Source organism: Ascaphus truei, chromosome 4 (genome assembly GCF_040206685.1).
Source record: "Ascaphus truei isolate aAscTru1 chromosome 4, aAscTru1.hap1, whole genome shotgun sequence".
In the NCBI taxonomy this organism is placed as follows: domain Eukaryota; kingdom Metazoa; phylum Chordata; class Amphibia; order Anura; family Ascaphidae; genus Ascaphus; species Ascaphus truei.
The window spans coordinates 168,961,660-168,988,600 of NC_134486.1; positions in this window are offsets into that span (position 1 = coordinate 168,961,660).

The window sequence follows — 26,941 nt, forward strand, 5'->3', positions numbered from 1 at the left end:
GGTCTGTGCTGAAGCAGGGCATTCTGGCAGCCAAGTGGCTTGACCTTAATTAGTGAGCCTGGTTACCCCCTCTCGGAACCACAGACTTAGAAATCGCCAGCTCATATACAGTGCATAAAATATATTTATATATATACCCTTATACACCATTTTAATAAAAAATATCACAAAATTCTTCTAAGTCCCTCGGGAAGAGTGAAAGATGCGCACGTTCATTTTCAGAGCTCCTAGACCTTCCCATAAGAAGTTAGCCAAAAAGTAGCTTCGAAAAACGCTTAGGTGAAGTTTCAGAGTTGCTTCTAATGTACCAAAGCTGGACTTAGACATAATTTCACTCTCACAACATTATGGCTGGTTGGAGACAGTCCGAACCACAAGTACCGGGTCCATGGTTCTGGGCGTATACTGGGGGGACAGGGACGACTCCCATTAACCCCTGACTATACCGGGGATACGCTTATCACAATGCCTTTCTGGTCTGTGCTGAAGCAGGGCATTCTGGCAGCCAAGTACCTTGACCTTTATTAGTGAGCCTGGTTACCCCCTCTCGGAACAACAGACTTAGAAATCGCCAGCTCATATACAGTGCATAAAATATATTTATATATATACCCTTATACACCATTTTAATAAAAAATATCACAAAATTCTTCTAAGTCCCTCGGGAAGAGTGAAAGACGCGCACGTTCATTTTCAGAGCTCCTAGACCTTCCTATAAGAAGTTAGCCAAAAAGTAGCTTCGAAAAACGCTTAGGTTAAGTTTCAGAGTTGCTTCTAATGTACCGAAGCTGGACTTAGACATAATTTCACTCTCACAACATTATGGCTGGTTGGAGACAGTCCGAACCACAAGTACCGGGTCCATGGTTCTGGGCGTATACTGGGGGGACGGGGACGACTCCCATTAACCCCTGACTATACCGGGGATACGCTTATCACAATGCCTTTCTGGTCTGTGCTGAAGCAGGGCATTCTGGCAGCCAAGTGGCTTGACCTTTATTAGTGAGCCTGGTTACCCCCTCTCGGAACAACAGACTTAGAAATCGCCAGCTCATATACAGTGCATAAAATATATTTATATATATACCCTTATACACCATTTTAATAAAAAATATCACAAAATTCTTCTAAGTCCCTCGGGAAGAGTGAAAGACGCGCACGTTCATTTTCAGAGCTCCTAGACCTTCCTATAAGAAGTTAGCCAAAAAGTAGCTTCGAAAAACGCTTAGGTTAAGTTTCAGAGTTGCTTCTAATGTACCAAAGCTGGACTTAGACATAATTTCACTCTCACAACATTATGGCTGGTTGGAGACAGTCCGAACCACAAGTACCGGGTCCATGGTTCTGGGCGTATACTGGGGGGACGGGGACGACTCCCATTAACCCCTGACTATACCGGGGATACGCTTATCACAATGCCTTTCTGGTCTGTGCTGAAGCAGGGCATTCTGGCAGCCAAGTGGCTTGACCTTTATTAGTGAGCCTGGTTACCCCCTCTCGGAACAACAGACTTAGAAATCGCCAGCTCATATACAGTGCATAAAATATATTTATATATATACCCTTATACACCATTTTAATAAAAAATATCACAAAATTCTTCTAAGTCCCTCGGGAAGAGTGAAAGACGCGTACGTTCATTTTCAGAGCTCTTAGACCTTCCCATAAGAAGTTAGCCAAAAAGTAGCTTCGAAAAACGCTTAGGTTAAGTTTCAGAGTTGCTTCTAATGTACCGAAGCTGGACTTAACATAATTTCACTCTAACAACATTATGGCTGGTTGGAGACAGTCCGAACCACAAGTACCGGGTCCATGGTTCTCGGCGTATACTGGGGGGACGGGGACGACTCCCATTAACCCCTGACTATACCGGGGAAACGCTTATCACAATGCCTTTCTGGTCTGTGCTGAAGCAGGGCATTCTGGCAGCCAAGTACCTTGACCTTTATTAGTGAGCCTGGTTACCCCCTCTCGGAACAACAGACTTAGAAATCGCCAGCTCATATACAGTGCATAAAATATATTTATATATATACCCTTATACACCATTTTAATAAAAAATATCACAAAATTCTTCTAAGTCCCTCGGGAAGAGTGAAAGACGCGCACGTTCATTTTCAGAGCTCCTAGACCTTCCTATAAGAAGTTAGCCAAAAAGTAGCTTCGAAAAACGCTTAGGTTAAGTTTCAGAGTTGCTTCTAATGTACCGAAGCTGGACTTAGACATAATTTCACTCTCACAACATTATGGCTGGTTGGAGACAGTCCGAACCACAAGTACCGGGTCCATGGTTCTGGGCGTATACTGGGGGGACGGGGACGACTCCCATTAACCCCTGACTATACCGGGGATACGCTTATCACAATGCCTTTCTGGTCTGTGCTGAAGCAGGGCATTCTGGCAGCCAAGTGGCTTGACCTTTATTAGTGAGCCTGGTTACCCCCTCTCGGAACAACAGACTTAGAAATCGCCAGCTCATATACAGTGCATAAAATATATTTATATATATACCCTTATACACCATTTTAATAAAAAATATCACAAAATTCTTCTAAGTCCCTCGGGAAGAGTGAAAGACGCGCACGTTCATTTTCAGAGCTCCTAGACCTTCCTATAAGAAGTTAGCCAAAAAGTAGCTTCGAAAAACGCTTAGGTTAAGTTTCAGAGTTGCTTCTAATGTACCAAAGCTGGACTTAGACATAATTTCACTCTCACAACATTATGGCTGGTTGGAGACAGTCCGAACCACAAGTACCGGGTCCATGGTTCTGGGCGTATACTGGGGGGACGGGGACGACTCCCATTAACCCCTGACTATACCGGGGATACGCTTATCACAATGCCTTTCTGGTCTGTGCTGAAGCAGGGCATTCTGGCAGCCAAGTGGCTTGACCTTTATTAGTGAGCCTGGTTACCCCCTCTCGGAACAACAGACTTAGAAATCGCCAGCTCATATACAGTGCATAAAATATATTTATATATATACCCTTATACACCATTTTAATAAAAAATATCACAAAATTCTTCTAAGTCCCTCGGGAAGAGTGAAAGACGCGTACGTTCATTTTCAGAGCTCTTAGACCTTCCCATAAGAAGTTAGCCAAAAAGTAGCTTCGAAAAACGCTTAGGTTAAGTTTCAGAGTTGCTTCTAATGTACCGAAGCTGGACTTAACATAATTTCACTCTAACAACATTATGGCTGGTTGGAGACAGTCCGAACCACAAGTACCGGGTCCATGGTTCTCGGCGTATACTGGGGGGACGGGGACGACTCCCATTAACCCCTGACTATACCGGGGAAACGCTTATCACAATGCCTTTCTGGTCTGTGCTGAAGCAGGGCATTCTGGCAGCCAAGTGGCTTGACCTTAATTAGTGAGCCTGGTTACCCCCTCTCGGAACCACAGACTTAGAAATCGCCAGCTCATATACAGTGCATAAAATATATTTATATATATACCCTTAAACACCATTTTAATAAAAAATATCACAAAATTCTTCTAAGTCCCTCGGGAAGAGTGAAAGATGCGCACGTTCATTTTCAGAGCTCCTAGACCTTCCCATAAGAAGTTAGCCAAAAAGTAGCTTCGAAAAACGCTTAGGTGAAGTTTCAGAGTTGCTTCTAATGTACCAAAGCTGGACTTAGACATAATTTCACTCTCACAACATTATGGCTGGTTGGAGACAGTCCGAACCACAAGTACCGGGTCCATGGTTCTGGGCGTATACTGGGGGGACGGGGACGACTCCCATTAACCCCTGACTATACCGGGGATACGCTTATCACAATGCCTTTCTGGTCTGTGCTGAAGCAGGGCATTCTGGCAGCCAAGTGGCTTGACCTTTATTAGTGAGCCTGGTTACCCCCTCTCGGAACAACAGACTTAGAAATCGCCAGCTCATATACAGTGCATAAAATATATTTATATATATACCCTTATACACCATTTTAATAAAAAATATCACAAAATTCTTCTAAGTCCCTCGGGAAGAGTGAAAGACGCGCACGTTCATTTTCAGAGCTCCTAGACCTTCCCATAAGAAGTTAGCCAAAAAGTAGCTTCGAAAAACGCTTAGGTTAAGTTTCAGAGTTGCTTCTAATGTACCGAAGCTGGACTTAACATAATTTCACTCTCACAACATTATGGCTGGTTGGAGACAGTCCGAACCACAAGTACCGGGTCCATGGTTCTCGGCGTATACTGGGGGGACGGGGGGGACTCCCATTAACCCCTGACTATACCGGGGATACGCTTATCACAATGCCTTTCTGGTCTGTGCTGAAGCAGGGCATTCTGGCAGCCAAGTGGCTTGACCTTAATTAGTGAGCCTGGTTACCCCCTCTCGGAACCACAGACTTAGAAATCGCCAGCTCATATACAGTGCATAAAATATATTTATATATATACCCTTATACACCATTTTAATAAAAAATATCACAAAATTCTTCTAAGTCCCTCGGGAAGAGTTAAAGATGCGCACGTTCATTTTCAGAGCTCCTAGACCTTCCCATAAGAAGTTAGCCAAAAAGTAGCTTCGAAAAACGCTTAGGTGAAGTTTCAGAGTTGCTTCTAATGTACCAAAGCTGGACTTAGACATAATTTCACTCTCACAACATTATGGCTGGTTGGAGACAGTCCGAACCACAAGTACCGGGTCCATGGTTCTGGGCGTATACTGGGGGGACGGGGACGACTCCCATTAACCCCTGACTATACCGGGGATACGCTTATCACAATGCCTTTCTGGTCTGTGCTGAAGCAGGGCATTCTGGCAGCCAAGTGGCTTGACCTTTATTAGTGAGCCTGGTTACCCCCTCTCGGAACAACAGACTTAGAAATCGCCAGCTCATATACAGTGCATAAAATATATTTATATATATACCCTTATACACCATTTTAATAAAAAATATCACAAAATTCTTCTAAGTCCCTCGGGAAGAGTGAAAGACGCGTACGTTCATTTTCAGAGCTCTTAGACCTTCCCATAAGAAGTTAGCCAAAAAGTAGCTTCGAAAAACGCTTAGGTTAAGTTTCAGAGTTGCTTCTAATGTACCGAAGCTGGACTTAACATAATTTCACTCTCACAACATTATGGCTGGTTGGAGACAGTCCGAACCACAAGTACCGGGTCCATGGTTCTGGGCGTATACTGGGGGGACAGGGACGACTCCCATTAACCCCTGACTATACCGGGGATACGCTTATCACAATGCCTTTCTGGTCTGTGCTGAAGCAGGGCATTCTGGCAGCCAAGTACCTTGACCTTTATTAGTGAGCCTGGTTACCCCCTCTCGGAACAACAGACTTAGAAATCGCCAGCTCATATACAGTGCATAAAATATATTTATATATATACCCTTATACACCATTTTAATAAAAAATATCACAAAATTCTTCTAAGTCCCTCGGGAAGAGTGAAAGACGCGCACGTTCATTTTCAGAGCTCCTAGACCTTCCTATAAGAAGTTAGCCAAAAAGTAGCTTCGAAAAACGCTTAGGTTAAGTTTCAGAGTTGCTTCTAATGTACCGAAGCTGGACTTAGACATAATTTCACTCTCACAACATTATGGCTGGTTGGAGACAGTCCGAACCACAAGTACCGGGTCCATGGTTCTGGGCGTATACTGGGGGGACGGGGACGACTCCCATTAACCCCTGACTATACCGGGGATACGCTTATCACAATGCCTTTCTGGTCTGTGCTGAAGCAGGGCATTCTGGCAGCCAAGTGGCTTGACCTTTATTAGTGAGCCTGGTTACCCCCTCTCGGAACAACAGACTTAGAAATCGCCAGCTCATATACAGTGCATAAAATATATTTATATATATACCCTTATACACCATTTTAATAAAAAATATCACAAAATTCTTCTAAGTCCCTCGGGAAGAGTGAAAGACGCGCACGTTCATTTTCAGAGCTCCTAGACCTTCCTATAAGAAGTTAGCCAAAAAGTAGCTTCGAAAAACGCTTAGGTTAAGTTTCAGAGTTGCTTCTAATGTACCAAAGCTGGACTTAGACATAATTTCACTCTCACAACATTATGGCTGGTTGGAGACAGTCCGAACCACAAGTACCGGGTCCATGGTTCTGGGCGTATACTGGGGGGACGGGGACGACTCCCATTAACCCCTGACTATACCGGGGATACGCTTATCACAATGCCTTTCTGGTCTGTGCTGAAGCAGGGCATTCTGGCAGCCAAGTGGCTTGACCTTTATTAGTGAGCCTGGTTACCCCCTCTCGGAACAACAGACTTAGAAATCGCCAGCTCATATACAGTGCATAAAATATATTTATATATATACCCTTATACACCATTTTAATAAAAAATATCACAAAATTCTTCTAAGTCCCTCGGGAAGAGTGAAAGACGCGTACGTTCATTTTCAGAGCTCTTAGACCTTCCCATAAGAAGTTAGCCAAAAAGTAGCTTCGAAAAACGCTTAGGTTAAGTTTCAGAGTTGCTTCTAATGTACCGAAGCTGGACTTAACATAATTTCACTCTAACAACATTATGGCTGGTTGGAGACAGTCCGAACCACAAGTACCGGGTCCATGGTTCTCGGCGTATACTGGGGGGACGGGGACGACTCCCATTAACCCCTGACTATACCGGGGAAACGCTTATCACAATGCCTTTCTGGTCTGTGCTGAAGCAGGGCATTCTGGCAGCCAAGTGGCTTGACCTTAATTAGTGAGCCTGGTTACCCCCTCTCGGAACCACAGACTTAGAAATCGCCAGCTCATATACAGTGCATAAAATATATTTATATATATACCCTTATACACCATTTTAATAAAAAATATCACAAAATTCTTCTAAGTCCCTCGGGAAGAGTGAAAGATGCGCACGTTCATTTTCAGAGCTCCTAGACCTTCCCATAAGAAGTTAGCCAAAAAGTAGCTTCGAAAAACGCTTAGGTGAAGTTTCAGAGTTGCTTCTAATGTACCAAAGCTGGACTTAGACATAATTTCACTCTCACAACATTATGGCTGGTTGGAGACAGTCCGAACCACAAGTACCGGGTCCATGGTTCTGGGCGTATACTGGGGGGACGGGGACGACTCCCATTAACCCCTGACTATACCGGGGATACGCTTATCACAATGCCTTTCTGGTCTGTGCTGAAGCAGGGCATTCTGGCAGCCAAGTGGCTTGACCTTTATTAGTGAGCCTGGTTACCCCCTCTCGGAACAACAGACTTAGAAATCGCCAGCTCATATACAGTGCATAAAATATATTTATATATATACCCTTATACACCATTTTAATAAAAAATATCACAAAATTCTTCTAAGTCCCTCGGGAAGAGTGAAAGACGCGCACGTTCATTTTCAGAGCTCCTAGACCTTCCCATAAGAAGTTAGCCAAAAAGTAGCTTCGAAAAACGCTTAGGTTAAGTTTCAGAGTTGCTTCTAATGTACCGAAGCTGGACTTAACATAATTTCACTCTCACAACATTATGGCTGGTTGGAGACAGTCCGAACCACAAGTACCGGGTCCATGGTTCTCGGCGTATACTGGGGGGACGGGGGGGACTCCCATTAACCCCTGACTATACCGGGGATACGCTTATCACAATGCCTTTCTGGTCTGTGCTGAAGCAGGGCATTCTGGCAGCCAAGTGGCTTGACCTTAATTAGTGAGCCTGGTTACCCCCTCTCGGAACCACAGACTTAGAAATCGCCAGCTCATATACAGTGCATAAAATATATTTATATATATACCCTTATACACCATTTTAATAAAAAATATCACAAAATTCTTCTAAGTCCCTCGGGAAGAGTTAAAGATGCGCACGTTCATTTTCAGAGCTCCTAGACCTTCCCATAAGAAGTTAGCCAAAAAGTAGCTTCGAAAAACGCTTAGGTGAAGTTTCAGAGTTGCTTCTAATGTACCAAAGCTGGACTTAGACATAATTTCACTCTCACAACATTATGGCTGGTTGGAGACAGTCCGAACCACAAGTACCGGGTCCATGGTTCTGGGCGTATACTGGGGGGACGGGGACGACTCCCATTAACCCCTGACTATACCGGGGATACGCTTATCACAATGCCTTTCTGGTCTGTGCTGAAGCAGGGCATTCTGGCAGCCAAGTGGCTTGACCTTTATTAGTGAGCCTGGTTACCCCCTCTCGGAACAACAGACTTAGAAATCGCCAGCTCATATACAGTGCATAAAATATATTTATATATATACCCTTATACACCATTTTAATAAAAAATATCACAAAATTCTTCTAAGTCCCTCGGGAAGAGTGAAAGACGCGTACGTTCATTTTCAGAGCTCTTAGACCTTCCCATAAGAAGTTAGCCAAAAAGTAGCTTCGAAAAACGCTTAGGTTAAGTTTCAGAGTTGCTTCTAATGTACCGAAGCTGGACTTAACATAATTTCACTCTAACAACATTATGGCTGGTTGGAGACAGTCCGAACCACAAGTACCGGGTCCATGGTTCTCGGCGTATACTGGGGGGACGGGGACGACTCCCATTAACCCCTGACTATACCGGGGAAACGCTTATCACAATGCCTTTCTGGTCTGTGCTGAAGCAGGGCATTCTGGCAGCCAAGTGGCTTGACCTTAATTAGTGAGCCTGGTTACCCCCTCTCGGAACCACAGACTTAGAAATCGCCAGCTCATATACAGTGCATAAAATATATTTATATATATACCCTTATACACCATTTTAATAAAAAATATCACAAAATTCTTCTAAGTCCCTCGGGAAGAGTGAAAGATGCGCACGTTCATTTTCAGAGCTCCTAGACCTTCCCATAAGAAGTTAGCCAAAAAGTAGCTTCGAAAAACGCTTAGGTGAAGTTTCAGAGTTGCTTCTAATGTACCAAAGCTGGACTTAGACATAATTTCACTCTCACAACATTATGGCTGGTTGGAGACAGTCCGAACCACAAGTACCGGGTCCATGGTTCTGGGCGTATACTGGGGGGACGGGGACGACTCCCATTAACCCCTGACTATACCGGGGATACGCTTATCACAATGCCTTTCTGGTCTGTGCTGAAGCAGGGCATTCTGGCAGCCAAGTGGCTTGACCTTTATTAGTGAGCCTGGTTACCCCCTCTCGGAACAACAGACTTAGAAATCGCCAGCTCATATACAGTGCATAAAATATATTTATATATATACCCTTATACACCATTTTAATAAAAAATATCACAAAATTCTTCTAAGTCCCTCGGGAAGAGTGAAAGACGCGCACGTTCATTTTCAGAGCTCCTAGACCTTCCCATAAGAAGTTAGCCAAAAAGTAGCTTCGAAAAACGCTTAGGTTAAGTTTCAGAGTTGCTTCTAATGTACCGAAGCTGGACTTAACATAATTTCACTCTCACAACATTATGGCTGGTTGGAGACAGTCCGAACCACAAGTACCGGGTCCATGGTTCTCGGCGTATACTGGGGGGACGGGGGGGACTCCCATTAACCCCTGACTATACCGGGGATACGCTTATCACAATGCCTTTCTGGTCTGTGCTGAAGCAGGGCATTCTGGCAGCCAAGTGGCTTGACCTTAATTAGTGAGCCTGGTTACCCCCTCTCGGAACCACAGACTTAGAAATCGCCAGCTCATATACAGTGCATAAAATATATTTATATATATACCCTTATACACCATTTTAATAAAAAATATCACAAAATTCTTCTAAGTCCCTCGGGAAGAGTTAAAGATGCGCACGTTCATTTTCAGAGCTCCTAGACCTTCCCATAAGAAGTTAGCCAAAAAGTAGCTTCGAAAAACGCTTAGGTGAAGTTTCAGAGTTGCTTCTAATGTACCAAAGCTGGACTTAGACATAATTTCACTCTCACAACATTATGGCTGGTTGGAGACAGTCCGAACCACAAGTACCGGGTCCATGGTTCTGGGCGTATACTGGGGGGACGGGGACGACTCCCATTAACCCCTGACTATACCGGGGATACGCTTATCACAATGCCTTTCTGGTCTGTGCTGAAGCAGGGCATTCTGGCAGCCAAGTGGCTTGACCTTTATTAGTGAGCCTGGTTACCCCCTCTCGGAACAACAGACTTAGAAATCGCCAGCTCATATACAGTGCATAAAATATATTTATATATATACCCTTATACACCATTTTAATAAAAAATATCACAAAATTCTTCTAAGTCCCTCGGGAAGAGTGAAAGACGCGCACGTTCATTTTCAGAGCTCCTAGACCTTCCCATAAGAAGTTAGCCAAAAAGTAGCTTCGAAAAACGCTTAGGTTAAGTTTCAGAGTTGCTTCTAATGTACCGAAGCTGGACTTAACATAATTTCACTCTCACAACATTATGGCTGGTTGGAGACAGTCCGAACCACAAGTACCGGGTCCATGGTTCTCGGCGTATACTGGGGGGACGGGGGGGACTCCCATTAACCCCTGACTATACCGGGGATACGCTTATCACAATGCCTTTCTGGTCTGTGCTGAAGCAGGGCATTCTGGCAGCCAAGTGGCTTGACCTTAATTAGTGAGCCTGGTTACCCCCTCTCGGAACCACAGACTTAGAAATCGCCAGCTCATATACAGTGCATAAAATATTTATATATATACCCTTATACACCATTTTAATAAAAAATATCACAAAATTCTTCTAAGTCCCTCGGGAAGAGTGAAAGACGCGCACGTTCATTTTCAGAGCTCCTAGACCTTCCCATAAGAAGTTAGCCAAAAAGTAGCTTCGAAAAACGCTTAGGTTAAGTTTCAGAGTTGCTTCTAATGTACCGAAGCTGGACTTAACATAATTTCACTCTCACAACATTATGGCTGGTTGGAGACAGTCCGAACCACAAGTACCGGGTCCATGGTTCTCGGCGTATACTGGGGGGACGGGGACGACTCCCATTAACCCCTGACTATACCGGGGATACGCTTATCACAATGCCTTTCTGGTCTGTGCTGAAGCAGGGCATTCTGGCAGCCAAGTGGCTTGACCTTAATTAGTGAGCCTGGTTACCCCCTCTCGGAACCACAGACTTAGAAATCGCCAGCTCATATACAGTGCATAAAATATATTTATATATATACCCTTATACACCATTTTAATAAAAAATATCACAAAATTCTTCTAAGTCCCTCGGGAAGAGTGAAAGATGCGCACGTTCATTTTCAGAGCTCCTAGACCTTCCCATAAGAAGTTAGCCAAAAAGTAGCTTCGAAAAACGCTAGGTGAAGTTTCAGAGTTGCTTCTAATGTACCAAAGCTGGACTTAGACATAATTTCACTCTCACAACATTATGGCTGGTTGGAGACAGTCCGAACCACAAGTACCGGGTCCATGGTTCTAGGCGTATACTGGGGGGACGGGGACGACTCCCATTAACCCCTGACAATACCGGGGATACGCTTATCACAATGCCTTTCTGGTCTGTGCTGAAGCAGGGCATTCTGGCAGCCAAGTGGCTTGACCTTTATTAGTGAGCCTGGTTACCCCCTCTCGGAACAACAGACTTAGAAATCGCCAGCTCATATACAGTGCATAAAATATATTTATATATATACCCTTATACACCATTTTAATAAAAAATATCACAAAATTCTTCTAAGTCCCTCGGGAAGAGTGAAAGATGCGCACGTTCATTTTCAGAGCTCCTAGACCTTCCCATAAGAAGTTAGCCAAAAAGTAGCTTCGAAAAACGCTTAGGTGAAGTTTCAGAGTTGCTTCTAATGTACCAAAGCTGGACTTAGACATAATTTCACTCTCACAACATTATGGCTGGTTGGAGACAGTCCGAACCACAAGTACCGGGTCCATGGTTCTGGGCGTATACTGGGGGGACAGGGACGACTCCCATTAACCCCTGACTATACCGGGGATACGCTTATCACAATGCCTTTCTGGTCTGTGCTGAAGCAGGGCATTCTGGCAGCCAAGTACCTTGACCTTTATTAGTGAGCCTGGTTACCCCCTCTCGGAACAACAGACTTAGAAATCGCCAGCTCATATACAGTGCATAAAATATATTTATATATATACCCTTATACACCATTTTAATAAAAAATATCACAAAATTCTTCTAAGTCCCTCGGGAAGAGTGAAAGACGCGCACGTTCATTTTCAGAGCTCCTAGACCTTCCTATAAGAAGTTAGCCAAAAAGTAGCTTCGAAAAACGCTTAGGTTAAGTTTCAGAGTTGCTTCTAATGTACCGAAGCTGGACTTAGACATAATTTCACTCTCACAACATTATGGCTGGTTGGAGACAGTCCGAACCACAAGTACCGGGTCCATGGTTCTGGGCGTATACTGGGGGGACGGGGACGACTCCCATTAACCCCTGACTATACCGGGGATACGCTTATCACAATGCCTTTCTGGTCTGTGCTGAAGCAGGGCATTCTGGCAGCCAAGTGGCTTGACCTTTATTAGTGAGCCTGGTTACCCCCTCTCGGAACAACAGACTTAGAAATCGCCAGCTCATATACAGTGCATAAAATATATTTATATATATACCCTTATACACCATTTTAATAAAAAATATCACAAAATTCTTCTAAGTCCCTCGGGAAGAGTGAAAGACGCGCACGTTCATTTTCAGAGCTCCTAGACCTTCCTATAAGAAGTTAGCCAAAAAGTAGCTTCGAAAAACGCTTAGGTTAAGTTTCAGAGTTGCTTCTAATGTACCAAAGCTGGACTTAGACATAATTTCACTCTCACAACATTATGGCTGGTTGGAGACAGTCCGAACCACAAGTACCGGGTCCATGGTTCTGGGCGTATACTGGGGGGACGGGGACGACTCCCATTAACCCCTGACTATACCGGGGATACGCTTATCACAATGCCTTTCTGGTCTGTGCTGAAGCAGGGCATTCTGGCAGCCAAGTGGCTTGACCTTTATTAGTGAGCCTGGTTACCCCCTCTCGGAACAACAGACTTAGAAATCGCCAGCTCATATACAGTGCATAAAATATATTTATATATATACCCTTATACACCATTTTAATAAAAAATATCACAAAATTCTTCTAAGTCCCTCGGGAAGAGTGAAAGACGCGTACGTTCATTTTCAGAGCTCTTAGACCTTCCCATAAGAAGTTAGCCAAAAAGTAGCTTCGAAAAACGCTTAGGTTAAGTTTCAGAGTTGCTTCTAATGTACCGAAGCTGGACTTAACATAATTTCACTCTAACAACATTATGGCTGGTTGGAGACAGTCCGAACCACAAGTACCGGGTCCATGGTTCTCGGCGTATACTGGGGGGACGGGGACGACTCCCATTAACCCCTGACTATACCGGGGAAACGCTTATCACAATGCCTTTCTGGTCTGTGCTGAAGCAGGGCATTCTGGCAGCCAAGTGGCTTGACCTTAATTAGTGAGCCTGGTTACCCCCTCTCGGAACCACAGACTTAGAAATCGCCAGCTCATATACAGTGCATAAAATATATTTATATATATACCCTTATACACCATTTTAATAAAAAATATCACAAAATTCTTCTAAGTCCCTCGGGAAGAGTGAAAGATGCGCACGTTCATTTTCAGAGCTCCTAGACCTTCCCATAAGAAGTTAGCCAAAAAGTAGCTTCGAAAAACGCTTAGGTGAAGTTTCAGAGTTGCTTCTAATGTACCAAAGCTGGACTTAGACATAATTTCACTCTCACAACATTATGGCTGGTTGGAGACAGTCCGAACCACAAGTACCGGGTCCATGGTTCTGGGCGTATACTGGGGGGACGGGGACGACTCCCATTAACCCCTGACTATACCGGGGATACGCTTATCACAATGCCTTTCTGGTCTGTGCTGAAGCAGGGCATTCTGGCAGCCAAGTGGCTTGACCTTTATTAGTGAGCCTGGTTACCCCCTCTCGGAACAACAGACTTAGAAATCGCCAGCTCATATACAGTGCATAAAATATATTTATATATATACCCTTATACACCATTTTAATAAAAAATATCACAAAATTCTTCTAAGTCCCTCGGGAAGAGTGAAAGACGCGCACGTTCATTTTCAGAGCTCCTAGACCTTCCCATAAGAAGTTAGCCAAAAAGTAGCTTCGAAAAACGCTTAGGTTAAGTTTCAGAGTTGCTTCTAATGTACCGAAGCTGGACTTAACATAATTTCACTCTCACAACATTATGGCTGGTTGGAGACAGTCCGAACCACAAGTACCGGGTCCATGGTTCTCGGCGTATACTGGGGGGACGGGGGGGACTCCCATTAACCCCTGACTATACCGGGGATACGCTTATCACAATGCCTTTCTGGTCTGTGCTGAAGCAGGGCATTCTGGCAGCCAAGTGGCTTGACCTTAATTAGTGAGCCTGGTTACCCCCTCTCGGAACCACAGACTTAGAAATCGCCAGCTCATATACAGTGCATAAAATATATTTATATATATACCCTTATACACCATTTTAATAAAAAATATCACAAAATTCTTCTAAGTCCCTCGGGAAGAGTGAAAGATGCGCACGTTCATTTTCAGAGCTCCTAGACCTTCCCATAAGAAGTTAGCCAAAAAGTAGCTTCGAAAAACGCTTAGGTGAAGTTTCAGAGTTGCTTCTAATGTACCAAAGCTGGACTTAGACATAATTTCACTCTCACAACATTATGGCTGGTTGGAGACAGTCCGAACCACAAGTACCGGGTCCATGGTTCTGGGCGTATACTGGGGGGACGGGGACGACTCCCATTAACCCCTGACTATACCGGGGATACGCTTATCACAATGCCTTTCTGGTCTGTGCTGAAGCAGGGCATTCTGGCAGCCAAGTGGCTTGACCTTTATTAGTGAGCCTGGTTACCCCCTCTCGGAACAACAGACTTAGAAATCGCCAGCTCATATACAGTGCATAAAATATATTTATATATATACCCTTATACACCATTTTAATAAAAAATATCACAAAATTCTTCTAAGTCCCTCGGGAAGAGTGAAAGACGCGCACGTTCATTTTCAGAGCTCCTAGACCTTCCCATAAGAAGTTAGCCAAAAAGTAGCTTCGAAAAACGCTTAGGTTAAGTTTCAGAGTTGCTTCTAATGTACCGAAGCTGGACTTAACATAATTTCACTCTCACAACATTATGGCTGGTTGGAGACAGTCCGAACCACAAGTACCGGGTCCATGGTTCTCGGCGTATACTGGGGGGACGGGGGGGACTCCCATTAACCCCTGACTATACCGGGGATACGCTTATCACAATGCCTTTCTGGTCTGTGCTGAAGCAGGGCATTCTGGCAGCCAAGTGGCTTGACCTTAATTAGTGAGCCTGGTTACCCCCTCTCGGAACCACAGACTTAGAAATCGCCAGCTCATATACAGTGCATAAAATATATTTATATATATACCCTTATACACCATTTTAATAAAAAATATCACAAAATTCTTCTAAGTCCCTCGGGAAGAGTGAAAGACGCGCACGTTCATTTTCAGAGCTCCTAGACCTTCCCATAAGAAGTTAGCCAAAAAGTAGCTTCGAAAAACGCTTAGGTTAAGTTTCAGAGTTGCTTCTAATGTACCGAAGCTGGACTTAACATAATTTCACTCTCACAACATTATGGCTGGTTGGAGACAGTCCGAACCACAAGTACCGGGTCCATGGTTCTCGGCGTATACTGGGGGGACGGGGGGGACTCCCATTAACCCCTGACTATACCGGGGATACGCTTATCACAATGCCTTTCTGGTCTGTGCTGAAGCAGGGCATTCTGGCAGCCAAGTGGCTTGACCTTAATTAGTGAGCCTGGTTACCCCCTCTCGGAACCACAGACTTAGAAATCGCCAGCTCATATACAGTGCATAAAATATATTTATATATATACCCTTATACACCATTTTAATAAAAAATATCACAAAATTCTTCTAAGTCCCTCGGGAAGAGTGAAAGATGCGCACGTTCATTTTCAGAGCTCCTAGACCTTCCCATAAGAAGTTAGCCAAAAAGTAGCTTCGAAAAACGCTTAGGTGAAGTTTCAGAGTTGCTTCTAATGTACCAAAGCTGGACTTAGACATAATTTCACTCTCACAACATTATGGCTGGTTGGAGACAGTCCGAACCACAAGTACCGGGTCCATGGTTCTGGGCGTATACTGGGGGGACGGGGACGACTCCCATTAACCCCTGACTATACCGGGGATACGCTTATCACAATGCCTTTCTGGTCTGTGCTGAAGCAGGGCATTCTGGCAGCCAAGTGGCTTGACCTTTATTAGTGAGCCTGGTTACCCCCTCTCGGAACAACAGACTTAGAAATCGCCAGCTCATATACAGTGCATAAAATATATTTATATATATACCCTTATACACCATTTTAATAAAAAATATCACAAAATTCTTCTAAGTCCCTCGGGAAGAGTGAAAGACGCGCACGTTCATTTTCAGAGCTCCTAGACCTTCCCATAAGAAGTTAGCCAAAAAGTAGCTTCGAAAAACGCTTAGGTTAAGTTTCAGAGTTGCTTCTAATGTACCGAAGCTGGACTTAACATAATTTCACTCTCACAACATTATGGCTGGTTGGAGACAGTCCGAACCACAAGTACCGGGTCCATGGTTCTCGGCGTATACTGGGGGGACGGGGGGGACTCCCATTAACCCCTGACTATACCGGGGATACGCTTATCACAATGCCTTTCTGGTCTGTGCTGAAGCAGGGCATTCTGGCAGCCAAGTGGCTTGACCTTAATTAGTGAGCCTGGTTACCCCCTCTCGGAACCACAGACTTAGAAATCGCCAGCTCATATACAGTGCATAAAATATATTTATATATATACCCTTATACACCATTTTAATAAAAAATATCACAAAATTCTTCTAAGTCCCTCGGGAAGAGTGAAAGACGCGCACGTTCATTTTCAGAGCTCCTAGACCTTCCCATAAGAAGTTAGCCAAAAAGTAGCTTCGAAAAACGCTTAGGTTAAGTTTCAGAGTTGCTTCTAATGTACCGAAGCTGGACTTAACATAATTTCACTCTCACAACATTATGGCTGGTTGGAGACAGTCCGAACCACAAGTACCGGGTCCATGGTTCTCGGCGTATACTGGGGGGACGGGGACGACTCCCATTAACCCCTGACTATACCGGGGATACGCTTATCACAATGCCTTTCTGGTCTGTGCTGAAGCAGGGCATTCTGGCAGCCAAGTGGCTTGACCTTAATTAGTGAGCCTGGTTACCCCCTCTCGGAACCACAGACTTAGAAATCGCCAGCTCATATACAGTGCATAAAATATATTTATATATATACCCTTATACACCATTTTAATAAAAAATATCACAAAATTCTTCTAAGTCCCTCGGGAAGAGTGAAAGATGCGCACGTTCATTTTCAGAGCTCCTAGACCTTCCCATAAGAAGTTAGCCAAAAAGTAGCTTCGAAAAACGCTTAGGTGAAGTTTCAGAGTTGCTTCTAATGTACCAAAGCTGGACTTAGACATAATTTCACTCTCACAACATTATGGCTGGTTGGAGACAGTCCGAACCACAAGTACCGGGTCCATGGTTCTAGGCGTATACTGGGGGGACGGGGACGACTCCCATTAACCCCTGACAATACCGGGGATACGCTTATCACAATGCCTTTCTGGTCTGTGCTGAAGCAGGGCATTCTGGCAGCCAAGTGGCTTGACCTTTATTAGTGAGCCTGGTTACCCCCTCTCGGAACAACAGACTTAGAAATCGCCAGCTCATATACAGTGCATAAAATATATTTATATATATACCCTTATACACCATTTTAATAAAAAATATCACAAAATTCTTCTAAGTCCCTCGGGAAGAGTGAAAGACGCGCACGTTCATTTTCAGAGCTCCTAGACCTTCCCATAAGAAGTTAGCCAAAAAGTAGCTTCGAAAAACGCTTAGGTTAAGTTTCAGAGTTGCTTCTAATGTACCGAAGCTGGACTTAACATAATTTCACTCTCACAACATTATGGCTGGTTGGAGACAGTCCGAACCACAAGTACCGGGTCCATGGTTCTCGGCGTATACTGGGGGGACGGGGACGACTCCCATTAACCCCTGACTATACCGGGGAAACGCTTATCACAATGCCTTTCTGGTCTGTGCTGAAGCAGGGCATTCTGGCAGCCAAGTGGCTTGACCTTAATTAGTGAGCCTGGTTACCCCCTCTCGGAACCACAGACTTAGAAATCGCCAGCTCATATACAGTGCATAAAATATATTTATATATATACCCTTATACACCATTTTAATAAAAAATATCACAAAATTCTTCTAAGTCCCTCGGGAAGAGTGAAAGATGCGCACGTTCATTTTCAGAGCTCCTAGACCTTCCCATAAGAAGTTAGCCAAAAAGTAGCTTCGAAAAACGCTTAGGTGAAGTTTCAGAGTTGCTTCTAATGTACCAAAGCTGGACTTAGACATAATTTCACTCTCACAACATTATGGCTGGTTGGAGACAGTCCGAACCACAAGTACCGGGTCCATGGTTCTGGGCGTATACTGGGGGGACGGGGACGACTCCCATTAACCCCTGACTATACCGGAGATACGCTTATCACAATGCCTTTCTGGTCTGTGCTGAAGCAGGGCATTCTGGCAGCCAAGTGGCTTGACCTTTATTAGTGAGCCTGGTTACCCCCTCTCGGAACAACAGACTTAGAAATCGCCAGCTCATATACAGTGCATAAAATATATTTATATATATACCCTTATACACCATTTTAATAAAAAATATCACAAAATTCTTCTAAGTCCCTCGGGAAGAGTGAAAGACGCGCACGTTCATTTTCAGAGCTCCTAGACCTTCCCATAAGAAGTTAGCCAAAAAGTAGCTTCGAAAAACGCTTAGGTTAAGTTTCAGAGTTGCTTCTAAAGTACCGAAGCTGGACTTAACATAATTTCACTCTCACAACATTATGGCTGGTTGGAGACAGTCCGAACCACAAGTACCGGGTCCATGGTTCTCGGCGTATACTGGGGGGACGGGGGGGACTCCCATTAACCCCTGACTATACCGGGGATACGCTTATCACAATGCCTTTCTGGTCTGTGCTGAAGCAGGGCATTCTGGCAGCCAAGTGGCTTGACCTTAATTAGTGAGCCTGGTTACCCCCTCTCGGAACCACAGACTTAGAAATCGCCAGCTCATATACAGTGCATAAAATATATTTATATATATACCCTTATACACCATTTTAATAAAAAATATCACAAAATTCTTCTAAGTCCCTCGGGAAGAGTGAAAGATGCGCACGTTCATTTTCAGAGCTCCTAGACCTTCCCATAAGAAGTTAGCCAAAAAGTAGCTTCGAAAAACGCTTAGGTGAAGTTTCAGAGTTGCTTCTAATGTACCAAAGCTGGACTTAGACATAATTTCACTCTCACAACATTATGGCTGGTTGGAGACAGTCCGAACCACAAGTACCGGGTCCATGGTTCTGGGCGTATACTGGGGGGACAGGGACGACTCCCATTAACCCCTGACTATACCGGGGATACGCTTATCACAATGCCTTTCTGGTCTGTGCTGAAGCAGGGCATTCTGGCAGCCAAGTACCTTGACCTTTATTAGTGAGCCTGGTTACCCCCTCTCGGAACAACAGACTTAGAAATCGCCAGCTCATATACAGTGCATAAAATATATTTATATATATACCCTTATACACCATTTTAATAATAAATATCACAAAATTCTTCTAAGTCCCTCGGGAAGAGTGAAAGACGCGCACGTTCATTTTCAGAGCTCCTAGACCTTCCTATAAGAAGTTAGCCAAAAAGTAGCTTCGAAAAACGCTTAGGTTAAGTTTCAGAGTTGCTTCTAATGTACCGAAGCTGGACTTAACATAATTTCACTCTCACAACATTATGGCTGGTTGGAGACAGTCCGAACCACAAGTACCGGGTCCATGGTTCTCGGCGTATACTGGGGGGACGGGGGGGACTCCCATTAACCCCTGACTATACCGGGGATACGCTTATCACAATGCCTTTCTGGTCTGTGCTGAAGCAGGGCATTCTGGCAGCCAAGTGGCTTGACCTTAATTAGTGAGCCTGGTTACCCCCTCTCGGAACCACAGACTTAGAAATCGCCAGCTCATATACAGTGCATAAAATATATTTATATATATACCCTTATACACCATTTTAATAAAAAATATCACAAAATTCTTCTAAGTCCCTCGGGAAGAGTGAAAGACGCGCACGTTCATTTTCAGAGCTCCTAGACCTTCCTATAAGAAGTTAGCCAAAAAGTAGCTTCGAAAAACGCTTAGGTTAAGTTTCAGAGTTGCTTCTAATGTACCGAAGCTGGACTTAGACATAATTTCACTCTCACAACATTATGGCTGGTTGGAGACAGTCCGAACCACAAGTACCGGGTCCATGGTTCTGGGCGTATACTGGGGGGACGGGGGGGACTCCCATTAACCCCTGACTATACCGGGGATACGCTTATCACAATGCCTTTCTGGTCTGTGCTGAAGCAGGGCATTCTGGCAGCCAAGTGGCTTGACCTTTATTAGTGAGCCTGGTTACCCCCTCTCGGAACAACAGACTTAGAAATCGCCAGCTCATATACAGTGCATAAAATATATTTATATATATACCCTTATACACCATTTTAATAAAAAATATCACAAAATTCTTCTAAGTCCCTCGGGAAGAGTGAAAGACGCGCACGTTCATTTTCAGAGCTCCTAGACCTTCCTATAAGAAGTTAGCCAAAAAGTAGCTTCGAAAAACGCTTAGGTTAAGTTTCAGAGTTGCTTCTAATGTACCGAAGCTGGACTTAACATAATTTCACTCTCACAACATTATGGCTGGTTGGAGACAGTCCGAACCACAAGTACCGGGTCCATGGTTCTCGGCGTATACTGGGGGGACGGGGACGACTCCCATTAACCCCTTACTATACCGGGGATACGCTTATCACAATGCCTTTCTGGTCTGTGCTGAAGCAGGGCATTCTGGCAGCCAAGTACCTTGACCTTTATTAGTGAGCCTGGTTACCCCCTCTCGGAACAACAGACTTAGAAATCGCCAGCTCATATACAGTGCATAAAATATATTTATATATATACCCTTATACACCATTTTAATAAAAAATATCACAAAATTCTTCTAAGTCCCTCGGGAAGAGTGAAAGACGCGCACGTTCATTTTCAGAGCTCCTAGACCTTCCTATAAGAAGTTAGCCAAAAAGTAGCTTCGAAAAACGCTTAGGTTAAGTTTCAGAGTTGCTTCTAATGTACCGAAGCTGGACTTAGACATAATTTCACTCTCACAACATTATGGCTGGTTGGAGACAGTCCGAACCACAAGTACCGGGTCCATGGTTCTGGGCGTATACTGGGGGGACGGGGACGACTCCCATTAACCCCTGACTATACCGGGGATACGCTTATCACAATGCCTTTCTGGTCTGTGCTGAAGCAGGGCATTCTGGCAGCCAAGTGGCTTGACCTTAATTAGTGAGCCTGGTTACCCCCTCTCGGAACAACAGACTTAGAAATCGCCAGCTCATATACAGTGCATAAAATATATTTATATATATACCCTTATACACCATTTTAATAAAAAATATCACAAAATTCTTCTAAGTCCCTCGGGAAGAGTGAAAGACGCGCACGTTCATTTTCAGAGCTCCTAGACCTTCCTATAAGAAGTTAGCCAAAAAGTAGCTTCGAAACACGCTTAGGTTAAGTTTCAGAGTTGCTTCTAATGTACCGAAGCTGGACTTAGACATAATTTCACTCTCACAACATTATGGCTGGTTGGAGACAGTCCGAACCACAAGTACCGGGTCCATGGTTCTGGGCGTATACTGGGGGGACGGGGACGACTCCCATTAACCCCTGACTATACCGGGGATACGCTTATCACAATGCCTTTCTGGTCTGTGCTGAAGCAGGGCATTCTGGCAGCCAAGTGGCTTGACCTTTATTAGTGAGCCTGGTTACCCCCTCTCGGAACAACAGACTTAGAAATCGCCAGCTCATGTACAGTGCATAAAATATATTTATATATATACCCTTATACACCATTTTAATAAAAAATATCACAAAATTCTTCTAAGTCCCTCGGGAAGAGTGAAAGACGCGCACGTTCATTTTCAGAGCTCCTAGACCTTCCTATAAGAAGTTAGCCAAAAAGTAGCTTCGAAAAACGCTTAGGTTAAGTTTCAGAGTTGCTTCTAATGTACCGAAGCTGGACTTAGACATAATTTCACTCTCACAACATTATGGCTGGTTGGAGACAGTCCGAACCACAAGTACCGGGTCCATGGTTCTGGGCGTACAGTATACTGGGGGGACGGGGGGGACTCCCATTAACCCCTGACTATACCGGGGATACGCTTATCACAATGCCTTTCTGGTCTGTGCTGAAGCAGGGCATTCTGGCAGCCAAGTGGCTTGACCTTAATTAGTGAGCCTGGTTACCCCCTCTCGGAACCACAGACTTAGAAATCGCCAGCTCATATACAGTGCATAAAATATATTTATATATATACCCTTATACACCATTTTAATAAAAAATATCACAAAATTCTTCTAAGTCCCTCGGGAAGAGTGAAAGACGCGCACGTTCATTTTCAGAGCTCCTAGACCTTCCTATAAGAAGTTAGCCAAAAAGTAGCTTCGAAAAACGCTTAGGTGAAGTTTCAGAGTTGCTTCTAATGTACCAAAGCTGGACTTACAGTAGACATAATTTCACTCTCACAACATTATGGCTGGTTGGAGACAGTCCGAACCACAAGTACCGGGTCCATGGTTCTGGGCGTATACTGGGGGGACGGGGACGACTCCCATTAACCCCTGACTATACCGGGGATACGCTTATCACAATGCCTTTCTGGTCTGTGCTGAAGCAGGGCATTCTGGCAGCCAAGTGGCTTGACCTTAATTAGTGAGCCTGGTTACCCCCTCTCGGAACCACAGACTTAGAAATCGCCAGCTCATATACAGTGCATAAAATATATTTATATATATACCCTTATACACCATTTTAATAAAAAATATCACAAAATTCTTCTAAGTCCCTCGGGAAGAGTGAAAGACGCGCACGTTCATTTTCAGAGCTCCTAGACCTTCCTATAAGAAGTTAGCCAAAAAGTAGCTTCGAAAAACGCTTAGGTTAAGTTTCAGAGTTGCTTCTAATGTACCGAAGCTGGACTTAGACATAATTTCACTCTCACAACATTATGGCTGGTTGGAGACAGTCCGAACCACAAGTACCGGGTCCATGGTTCTGGGCGTATACTGGGGGGACGGGGACGACTCCCATTAACCCCTGACTATACCGGGGATACGCTTATCACAATGCCTTTCTGGTCTGTGCTGAAGCAGGGCATTCTGGCAGCCAAGTGGCTTGACCTTTATTAGTGAGCCTGGTTACCCCCTCTCGGAACAACAGACTTAGAAATCGCCAGCTCATATACAGTGCATAAAATATATTTATATATATACCCTTATACACCATTTTAATAAAAAATATCACAAAATTCTTCTAAGTCCCTCGGGAAGAGTGAAAGACGCGCACGTTCATTTTCAGAGCTCCTAGACCTTCCTATAAGAAGTTAGCCAAAAAGTAGCTTCGAAAAACGCTTAGGTTAAGTTTCAGAGTTGCTTCTAATGTACCGAAGCTGGACTTAGACATAATTTCACTCTCACAACATTATGGCTGGTTGGAGACAGTCCGAACCACAAGTACCGGGTCCATGGTTCTGGGCGTATACTGGGGGGACGGGGGGGACTCCCATTAACCCCTGACTATACCGGGGATACGCTTATCACAATGCCTTTCTGGTCTGTGCTGAAGCAGGGCATTCTGGCAGCCAAGTGGCTTGACCTTTATTAGTGAGCCTGGTTACCCCCTCTCGGAACCACAGACTTAGAAATCGCCAGCTCATATACAGTGCATAAAATATATTTATATATATACCCTTATACACCATTTTAATAAAAAATATCACAAAATTCTTCTAAGTCCCTCGGGAAGAGTGAAAGACGCGCACGTTCATTTTCAGAGCTCCTAGACCTTCCTAAAAGAAGTTAGCCAAAAAGTAGCTTCGAAAAACGCTTAGGTGAAGTTTCAGAGTTGCTTCTAATGTACCAAAGCTGGACTTAGACATAATTTCACTCTCACAACATTATGGCTGGTTGGAGACAGTCCGAACCACAAGTACCGGGTCCATGGTTCTGGGCGTATACTGGGGGGACGGGGACAACTCCCATTAACCCCTGACTATACCGGGGATACGCTTATCACAATGCCTTTCTGGTCTGTGCTGAAGCAGGGCATTCTGGCAGCCAAGTGGCTTGACCTTAATTAGTGAGCCTGGTTACCCCCTCTCGGAACCACAGACTTAGAAATCGCCAGCTCATATACAGTGCATAAAATATATTTATATATATACCCTTATACACCATTTTAATAAAAAATATCACAAAATTCTTCTAAGTCCCTCGGGAAGAGTGAAAGACGCGCACGTTCATTTTCAGAGCTCCTAGACCTTCTAATAAGAAGTTAGCCAAAAAGTAGCTTCGAAAAACGCTTAGGTTAAGTTTCAGAGTTGCTTCTAATGTACCGAAGCTGGACTTAGACATAATTTCACTCTCACAACATTATGGCTGGTTGGAGACAGTCCGAACCACAAGTACCGGGTCCATGGTTCTGGGCGTATACTGGGGGGACGGGGACGACTCCCATTAACCCCTGACTATACCGGGGATACGCTTATCACAATGCCTTTCTGGTCTGTGCTGAAGCAGGGCATTCTGGCAGCCAAGTGGCTTGACCTTAATTAGTGAGCCTGGTTACCCCCTCTCGGAACCACAGACTTAGAAATCGCCAGCTCATATACAGTGCATAAAATATATTTATATATATACCCTTATACACCATTTTAATAAAACATATCACAAAATTCTTCTAAGTCCCTCGGGAAGAGTGAAAGACGCGCACGTTCATTTTCAGAGCTCCTAGACCTTCCTATAAGAAGTTAGCCAAAAAGTAGCTTCGAAAAACGCTTAGGTGAAGTTTCAGAGTTGCTTCTAATGTACCAAAGCTGGACTTAGACATAATTTCACTCTCACAACATTATGGCTGGTTGGAGACAGTCCGAACCACAAGTACCGGGTCCATGGTTCTGGGCGTATACTGGGGGGACGGGGACGACTCCCATTAACCCCTGACTATACCGGGGATACGCTTATCACAATGCCTTTCTGGTCTGTGCTGAAGCAGGGCATTCTGGCAGCCAAGTGGCTTGACCTTAATTAGTGAGCCTGGTTACCCCCTCTCGGAACCACAGACTTAGAAATCGCCAGCTCATATACAGTGCATAAAATATATTTATATATATACCCTTATACACCATTTTAATAAAAAATATCACAAAATTCTTCTAAGTCCCTCGGGAAGAGTGAAAGACGCGCACGTTCATTTTCAGAGCTCCTAGACCTTCTAATAAGAAGTTAGCCAAAAAGTAGCTTCGAAAAACGCTTAGGTTAAGTTTCAGAGTTGCTTCTAATGTACCGAAGCTGGACTTAGACATAATTTCACTCTCACAACATTATGGCTGGTTGGAGACAGTCCGAACCACAAGTACCGGGTCCATGGTTCTGGGCGTATACTGGGGGGACGGGGACGACTCCCATTAACCCCTGACTATACCGGGGATACGCTTATCACAATGCCTTTCTGGTCTGTGCTGAAGCAGGGCATTCTGGCAGCCAAGTGGCTTGACCTTAATTAGTGAGCCTGGTTACCCCCTCTCGGAACCACAGACTTAGAAATCGCCAGCTCATATACAGTGCATAAAATATATTTATATATATACCCTTATACACCATTTTAATAAAACATATCACAAAATTCTTCTAAGTCCCTCGGGAAGAGTGAAAGACGCGCACGTTCATTTTCAGAGCTCCTAGACCTTCCTATAAGAAGTTAGCCAAAAAGTAGCTTCGAAAAACGCTTAGGTGAAGTTTCAGAGTTGCTTCTAATGTACCAAAGCTGGACTTAGACATAATTTCACTCTCACAACATTATGGCTGGTTGGAGACAGTCCGAACCACAAGTACCGGGTCCATGGTTCTGGGCGTATACTGGGGGGACGGGGACGACTCCCATTAACCCCTGACTATACCGGGGATACGCTTATCACAATGCCTTTCTGGTCTGTGCTGAAGCAGGGCATTCTGGCAGCCAAGTGGCTTGACCTTAATTAGTGAGCCTGGTTACCCCCTCTCGGAACCACAGACTTAGAAATCGCCAGCTCATATACAGTGCATAAAATATATTTATATATATACCCTTATACACCATTTTAATAAAAAATATCACAAAATTCTTCTAAGTCCCTCGGGAAGAGTGAAAGACGCGCACGTTCATTTTCAGAGCTCCTAGACCTTCCTATAAGAAGTTAGCCAAAAAGTAGCTTCGAAAAACGCTTAGGTTAAGTTTCAGAGTTGCTTCTAATGTACCGAAGCTGGACTTAGACATAATTTCACTCTCACAACATTATGGCTGGTTGGAGACAGTCCGAACCACAAGTACCGGGTCCATGGTTCTGGGCGTATACTGGGGGGACGGGGACGACTCCCATTAACCCCTGACTATACCGGGGATACGCTTATCACAATGCCTTTCTGGTCTGTGCTGAAGCAGGGCATTCTGGCAGCCAAGTGGCTTGACCTTTATTAGTGAGCCTGGTTACCCCCTCTCGGAACAACAGACTTAGAAATCGCCAGCTCATATACAGTGCATAAAATATATTTATATATATACCCTTATACACCATTTTAATAAAAAATATCACAAAATTCTTCTAAGTCCCTCGGGAAGAGTGAAAGACGCGCATGTTCATTTTCAGACCTCCTAGACCTTCCTATAAGAAGTTAGCCAAAAAGTAGCTTCGAAAAACGCTTAGGTTAAGTTTCAGAGTTGCTTCTAATGTACCGAAGCTGGACTTAGACATAATTTCACTCTCACAACATTATGGCTG